The sequence below is a fragment of the Cryptomeria japonica genome, unplaced genomic scaffold (assembly GCF_030272615.1).
Source record: "Cryptomeria japonica unplaced genomic scaffold, Sugi_1.0 HiC_scaffold_58, whole genome shotgun sequence".
NCBI classification, from domain to species: Eukaryota; Viridiplantae; Streptophyta; class Pinopsida; order Cupressales; family Cupressaceae; genus Cryptomeria; species Cryptomeria japonica.
Window position 1 is genome coordinate 282417 of NW_026728880.1, and position 8297 is coordinate 290713.

At 58.0% G+C, this 8297-nt stretch overlaps 1 non-coding gene across 1 annotated transcript; it reads right to left on the bottom strand.

Moving 5' to 3' along the window:
- Positions 1 to 1726: 1726 nt before the first annotated feature.
- On the bottom strand, positions 1727 to 1845 carry LOC131863267 (5S ribosomal RNA). Its single transcript, XR_009362199.1, has one exon. It is a non-coding gene; the product is annotated as a 5S ribosomal RNA (ribosomal RNA).
- Between the last annotated feature and the right edge of the window lie 6452 nt (positions 1846 to 8297).

An 8297-nucleotide genomic window follows, 5' to 3' on the forward strand; every position in this document is an offset into this window, starting at 1 on the left:
CCTCGCGTGCACCTTCGGCGGGGTTGCGCGCCCTGGTGGGCACCATGGTGCGCACCAAGGAGCGCTCCGAAGTGTGCTCCAAGGTGCGGCGTGCACGAAGTCGGAGCCCGGTTTGCCCCGGGTGCGCACCTCGCGTGCACCTTCGGCGGGGTTGCGCGCCCTGGTGGGCACCATGGTGCGCACCAAGGAGCGCTCCGAAGTGTGCTCCAAGGTGCGGCGTGCACGAAGTCGGAGCCCGGTTTGCCCCGGGTGCGCACCTCGCGTGCACCTTCGCCGCGGTGGGCACCATGGCGTGCACGAAGTCGGAGCCCGGTTTGCCCCGGGTGCGCACCTCGCGTGCACCTTCGCCGGGGTGGGCACCTCGGCTGGGTTGCGCGCCCTGGTGCGCACCAAGGAGCGCTCCGAAGTGTGCTCCAAGGTGCGGCGTGCACGAAGTCGGAGCCCGGTTTGCCCCGGGTGCGCACCTCGCGTGCACCTTCGCCAGGGTGGGCACCTCGGTGCGCACACCTTCTCAATGTTTTCTTGCCTTTTCTGGAAATTGGTGAAGGCAGCGCATCAAAGGTGCGCACCTCGGTGTGCTCCGAGGTGCGAACCCGAGAGCGCTCCGAGGTGCCCACGAAGTCGAAAGTCGGGTTAATTGCATTGTTTTCCCCGGGTGCGCTCCGAGGTGCGCAACATCGGCGCGCACCAAGGAGGGCTCCGAAGTGTGCTCCAAGGTGCGCACGATGGCGTGCACCTCTGGTGCGCACGATTCGGAGCTCGGTTTGACCGGGGTGCGCACACCTTGGCTGGGTTGCGCACCTTTTGTGCGCTCCAAGGTGCGCACGAAGTCGGAGCTCGGTTTGCCCCGGGTGCGCACCTTCGCCAGGGTGCGCACCTTGATGCGCACGCCTTGGCTGGGCTGCGCACCTTGGTGGGCGCCATGGTGCGCACCTTTCGTGCGCTCCAAGGTGCGCACGAAGTCGGAGCTCGGTTTGCCCCGGGTGCGCACCTTGGTGGGCGCCATGGTGCACTCCGAGGTGCCCAAGATTGGTGCGCACCAAGGAGCGCTCCGAAGTGCGCTCCAAGGTGCGCGCGAAGTCGAAAGTTGGGTTAATTGTCCGGTTTGCCTCGGGTGCGCACCTTGCGTGCACCTTCGCCAGGGTGGGCGCCTTGGTGCGCACACCTTGGCTGGGCTGCGCACACCTTGGCACCCGCGTTTCCTTCATTTTAAATTTTTTTTTTTTACAATCTCTCAAGTGGGAAATTCTATAATCTCAACTTTTTTTGCCTTTTCAGGAAACTTTTGAATGGAGCGCATCATTGGTGCGCTCCGAAGTGTGCTCCAAAGCTCTCTCCAGCTGCGTGCACCTGCCCCGGCCGCGCACCCGGCCCCGCCCAGCTTCGCTCACCTGTCCCGGGCGTCTGGTGCGGAACCTTAGAGTAAGAAACATCACCGTGCACCTTGGCCAACGTGCGCGACTCGACCGAGCGCGCACTGGCCGAGGTGCACACCGATTTCACCTGGGTGCGCGCGCAGCACCTCGGGCGCACCGGGGTGCGCGCACAACGCCCGGGTTGCACCGTGGCCTGTGTGCTCGGGGTGCCTCGGGTGCGCGCTCGGTGTCGCCCCCGCGCGCGCGGTAGTGCGGGCAGCGCACCCCGGCCCGGCCCGGCCCCGACGAGAACGCAAACGGGCAAAAGGTTTATTCAAATAGCATTGCGACGCCCGGCGAAAAACTAAAAAAGGGTGCAACACCGGGACTTCCCGGGAGGTCACCCATCCCAGTACTACTCCGGCCCAAGCGCGCTTAACTGCGGAGTTCTGATGGGATCCGGTGCACTAATGCTGGTATGATCGCACCCGTTATGAGCTTGTCGCAGTGTGTACTTAGCAAACCGCGACCCACGTGCGAATCCACCCCGGCCACCCACCCCCGTCGAGGTGCACACCCTCCCTCGCGAAGTGCGCCCCGTTCGCCAAGTGTGAGCCCTGCCCGGGTGCGCGCACCTTGCTAGGGCGTCGGGTGTGCACCCGGCCCGGCCTACGTGCGTGCACCTGGAGGGGGCGTCGTGTGCGTGCAGTGTCCCGTCTGCAACGCGGTGCCCACACACCACCTCGGGCGCAACGACCTGCGCTCACATGTGGGCCGAGTGCACCTTGGTGCATGTTCGGGGCGCCTCGGGTGCACGCTCGATCTTGCCCCGGTGCACCAAGGCGCTCGGTTTGCCCCGGGTGCGCACTTGGTGCAAGGTGGGCACCCAAAATAGGGATCAAGCACCAAAACACAAGTTTCGGGATGCAAAATGGGACCCAAGGACCACAAATGCGTTCCAAGACCCATGATGGGTCCACGAGAACAAAAATGTGTTCCGAGACTTAATAAACAAATATTGGGTTTTAGGAGAAGAAACATGCTCTGATGCCCAAAACGAGAATCGACCCCGAAAAGGCCACAGGCCAAAAGTGGGATGCGAGACAAAAAAAAATGGGACCCGAGGACCAAAATTGGGTTCCCAGGTCGAAGACAGGGCAACCGGACAAGAAACGACCTCTAAGGCTCGAAATGAGTCCCGACGACTAAAACTTGACAAGAAGCACCCATCAGGCACCCAACTCGACACCCATGGGATGCCGACCCACCCGGGCTTCCACCTAGCACACCTTGGCACCCACCCACCCTCGCACCCAACCTCGCACCCAACTTAGCACCTTTGAACCCACATTGGCACTCACCCTGACCCTGGCACCTTGGAACCCACATTGGCACTCACCTTGACCCTGGCACCCACCTTTGCACTCACCTTGGGACCCACCCTGGCTCCCACCTCGGCACCCACCCAGACACCCACCTTGGTTCCTTGGCACCCACCTTGGATCCTTGGCACCCACCCCGACACCCACCTTGGCACGCAACTTGGCTACTTGCCACCCACCTTGGCTCCTTGACGCCCACCCCGACAACCACCCCGTGACCTACCCTGGCTAGGGTTGGTGCACACCCACCCTGGTGCCCACCTTGGCACCCACCCTATGACCCACCTTGGCACGCACCTTAGTACCCACCCCGTTACCCACCCTAGGACCCACCCCGTGACCCACCTTGGCCAGGGTGGGTGCACCCACCCTGGTGCCCACCTTGGCACCCACCCATCCTAGCACCCAGCCTGTGACCGGGCTTGGAACCCAACCTTGCACCCGCACCCGTCTTGGCCAGTGTGGGTGCGCACCCATCCTGGCACCCACGTTGTGACACACCCTTTAACCCACGCACCCTAGCACCCACGTTGGCACCCACCTTGGAACCCAACCTAGCAACTTGGCACCCACCCCGTGACCCACCTTGGCATCCACCATAGCAGTCGCCGACTTGGCACCCACCTCGGCACCCACCTTGACACTTGTGGACCCACCTTGCCACTCACCCTAGCATCGACCCATCCTAGCACCCACCCTGGCACCTTTGCACCCTAGCACTCACCCATCCTAGCACCTAACCTGTGACCCACCTTGACACTCACCCTCGCACCCACCTTGGAACCCAACCTAGCACCCACCCACCCTGACACCAACCCTAGCACCTACCCACCCTTGCACCCACCCTGTGACCCATCTTGGCACCCACCCATCCTACCACTCAACCTATCACCCACCTTCTCACCCACCTTGGCATCCACCTTAGCACCCACCCACACTGGCACCTTGGCACCCACCTCGGGCAAGGTGGGTGCACACCCACCCTGGCACCCAATTTAGAACCCACCGAGCATGTTACCCACCTTGGCACCCACATTGCAGCCCACCCTAGTACCCACCCTATGACCCACATTGGCATCCACACCCTAGCACCCAGGCACCTCGACACCCGCCTTGACACCCACCCTAGCACTGAACCTGTGACCCACCTTGGAACTCACCCTAGAACCCACCCACCCTGTGAACCACCTTGGCATCCACCTTAGCACCCACCCACCTTGGCACCCACTCTAGCACTCACCCATCCTAACACCCAACTTGTTACCCACCTTGGCACCCGCCCTCGCGTCCACCTTGAAACCCACCCTAGCACCCACCCACGCAGGAGCCCACCTTGGCACCCAACCTAACACCCACGCATCCTGGCACCCAACTTGTGACCCACCTTGGAACCCACCCTAGTACCCACCTTTGAACCCACTATATCACCAACCCACCTTGGCACCCACCCTATGACCCTCTTTGGAATCCACCCTAGCACGCACCCACCCTGGCACCCACCATGGAGCGCACCCTAGCACCCACCCACCTCGGCACGCACCTCAACACCCACCTTGGTGTGCGCACTGCGCCAACCTCTCAAAGACCCTATGTGGTGCGCTCCAAAGTGTACACCTTTGGTGCGCTCCAAGGTGCGCACCTTTGGTGCACACCGAGGTGCACACCAAAGTGTGCACCGAGGTGAGCACCAAAGTGCACTCCAGGGTGCACACCAAGGCGTGCACCTTTGGTGCGGTCAATGCAAACGAATTCGGAAGTTGGGGTCGATGTCCTAATCGCTGCTGCAGACTACACGTATGAGAATCGGACAAATAGCTTTATATAGGGGAGGTGTTGCGTTTGATGGGTCGACTCCCCTGGTTGTGTGCACTGCACCAACTTCAAAGACCCTGTCTTGTTTAAGAAGTCAAAAGTTGGGGTGGATGTCCTAATCATTGCTGCAGTCTACGCATGTATGAGAATCAGACAAATAGCTTATATAGGGGAGGTGTTGCATTCGGTGGGTTGACTCCCCTGGTTGTGCGCACTGCGCCAACCTCAAAGACCCCGCATAGCAGAAGAAGTCGGAAGTCGGATTTTGGTGAGCACCAAGGCGTGCACCTTTGGTGCGGTCAACGCAGACGAATTCAGAAGTTGGGGTGGATGTCCTAATCGTTGTTGCAGGCTACACATGTATGAGAATCAGACAAATAGCTTATATAGGGGAGGTGTTGGGTTTGATGGGTCAACTCCCTTGGTTGTGCGCATTACGCCAACCTCAAAGACCTTGTTTTCGTTAAGAAGTCAAAAGTTGGGGTCAATGTCCTAATGGCTCCTGCAGGCTACACATGTATGAGAATCGGACAAATAGCTTATATAGGGGAGGTGTTGGGTTTGATGGGTCGACTCCCCTGGTTGTGCGCATTACGTCAACCTCAAAGACCTTGTTTTCGTTAAGAAGTCAAAAGTTGGGGTCGATGTCCTAATTGCTCCTGTAGACTACACATGTATGAGAATCAGACAAATAGCTTATATAGGGGAGGTGTTGGGTTTGATGGGTTGACTCCCCTAGTTGTTCGCATTACACCAACCTCAAAGACCTTGTTTTCGTTTAGAAGCCGAAAGTTGGGGTCGATGTCCTAATTGCTCCTGCAGGCTACGCATGTATGAGAATCAGACAAATAGCTTATATAGGGGAGGTGTTGGGTTTGATGGGTCGACTCCCCTGGTTGTGCGCATTGCGCCAACCTCAAAGACCCTGCATTGCGGATGAAGTCGAAAGTCAGAGTTTGGTGTGCTACAAGGTGTGGTCGAAGGTGCTCACCTAGGTGTGCACCTTTGGAGCACAGGAAAAGTGCCCTCCAAAAGTGCGCACCTTTGGAGTGCACAAAAGTGCCCTCCAAAAGTGCGCACCTTTGGAGCGCAGAAAAGTGCCCTCCAAAAAGTGCCCTCCAAAAGTGCGCACCTTTGGAGCGCAGAAAAGTGCCCTCCAAAAAGTGCCCTCCAAAAGTGCGCACCTTTGGAGCGCAGAAAAGTGCCCTCCAAAAAGTGCCCTCCAAAAGTGCGCACCTTTGGAGCGCAGAAAAGTGCCCTCCAAAAGTGCGCACCTTTGGAGCGCAGAAAAGTGCCCTCCAAAAAGTGCCCTCCAAAAGTGCGCACCTTTGGAGCGCAGAAAAGTGCCCTCCAAAAAGTGCCCTCCAAAAGTGCGCACCTTTGGAGCGCAGAAAAGTGCCCTCCAAAAAGTGCCCTCCAAAAGTGCGCACCTTTGGAGCGCAGAAAAGTGCCCTCCAAAAAGTGCCCTCCAAAAGTGCGCACCTTTGGAGCGCAGAAAAGTGCCCTCCAAAAGTGCGCACTTTTGGTGCGCACCAAGGCGCTGGTTCGGTCGTTGCAGGCGAGTTCGGAAGTTGGGGTCGATGTCCTGAGCGGAGGTGCAAACTACACAGGTGTCGGAATCGGACAAATAGCTTATATAGGGGAGGTGTATGCTTCGATGGGTCGACTCCCCAGGTTGAGCGCACCGCGCCAACCTCAAAGACCCTACGGTATGGATGAAGTCGGAAGTTGGGTCCGATGACCGATTCGATTAGTAGGTATGCTCATGAGGTCGGAATTTGGGTCCGATGACCTGCCATGTGCAGGAAGGCGAATGTTGACACTGTGCGTTGCAAGGTGCACACCAAGGCGCTGGTGCGGTCTTTTTAGTCGAGTTCGGAAGTTGGGGTCGATGTCCTGATCGGAGGTGCAAGCTACACAGGTGTGGGAATCGGACAAATAGCTTATATAGGGGAGGTGTATGCTTCGTTGGGTCGACTCCCCGGGTTGAGCGCACCGCGCCAACCTCAAAGACCCTACGGTATGGATGAAGTCGGAAGTTGGGTCCGATGACCGATTCGATATGTAGGCATACTCGCGAGGTCGGAATTTGGGTCCGATGACCTGCCACGTGCAGGAAGGCGAATGTTGGCACTGTGCGTTGCAAGGTGCGCACCAAGGCGCTGGTTCGGTCGTTGGAGGCGAGTTCGGAAGTTGGGGTCGATGTCTTGATCGGAGGTGCAAACTACACAGGTGTGGGAATCGGACAAATAGCTTATATAGGGGAGGTGTATGCTTCGTTGGGTCGACTCCCCGGGTTGAGCGCACCGCGCCAACCTCAAAGACCCTACGGTATGGATGAAGTCGGAAGTTGGGTCCGATGACCGATTCGATATGTAGGCATACTCGCGAGGTCGGAATTTGGGTCCGATGACCTGCCATGTGCAGGAAGGCGAATGTTGGGACTGTGCGTCGCAAGGTGCGCACCAAGGCGCTGGTGCCGTCGTTGCAGTCGAGTTCGGAAGTTGGGGTCGATGTCCTGGTCAGAGGTGCAAACTACACAGGTGTGGGAATCGGACAAATAGCTTATATAGGGGAGGTGTATGCTTCGATGGGTCGACTCCCTGGGTTGAGCGCACCGCGCCAACCTCAAAGACCCTACAGTATGGATGAAGTCGGAAGTTGGGTCCGATGACCGATTCGATACGTAGGCATATTGGCGAGGTCTGAATTTGTGTCCGATGACCTGCCATGCGCAGGAAGGCGGAATTTGGGTCCGATGACCGAGTTGATGGCGTGCCATGCGCAGAAAGGCGGAATTTGGGTCCGATGACCGAGTTGATGTTGATGGCCCGCCATGCACAGGAAGGCGGAATTTGGGTCCGATGACCGATTTGAAGGCGTGCCATACGCAAAAAGGCGGAGTTTGGGTCCGATGACCGAGTTGATATTGATGGCCCGCCATGCGCAGGAAGGCGGAATTTGGGTCCGATGACCTGACATACGCATGGAGTCCGACTCGGGGGCCGATGTTCGATTCGATGACTTGCATTGTGGGTAAAGTCGGAAGTTGTGGTCTTTGACCCGATTCGATGACCAGACTTCGGCTGCTTGAGAATCGGACAAATAACTTATATAGGGGAGGTAGTGTTCTCGAGCATCCTCCCCCCGTGCCCGTTTATGTCGATTGATGCTGGTGCTCGACTGGTTGGAGCGCTCGGATGCAAAAATCTTGCACCAGGATTTATCGATTGTGATGGACACGGCAAGTCTCCTGATTGCTATGCAGGAGCTCATCGTGAATCTCTATGCGGCCTTGGTATGGACTCGACCTGCGGAATGGTTCGGCAATGGTAGTCGCTCCAACACGTCCTTGCAATGGCCACAGAGGTGATTCGACTAGAGCTCCAGTCTAGCTTTTGGGTTGCTTGGCGGACTGGTATAGCCGCGATCGAGTTCCGGCCATGAACGTTTTAGATAGCTCTTGGGCTTTCTGGGACGGAAGTCGGAAGTTTGGGCTGTTGTCCGATTTGATGACCATTCTTCGGATGTGTGAGAATCGGACAAATAACTTATATAGGGGACTGTGTTGTCTCACGCAGCCCCCTCCGTGCCCCTCTATCTCGACCGATGTTGGTGCTTGAAAGGGTTGGGATCGCTCGGATTTATAAACGTGCACCACCATTTGTCGAGTGTGAGGGACGCGGCAGGTCTCCTAAATGCTATGCGGGCGCTCTCTGAGAATCTCTATCCGGCCTCGACACAGACT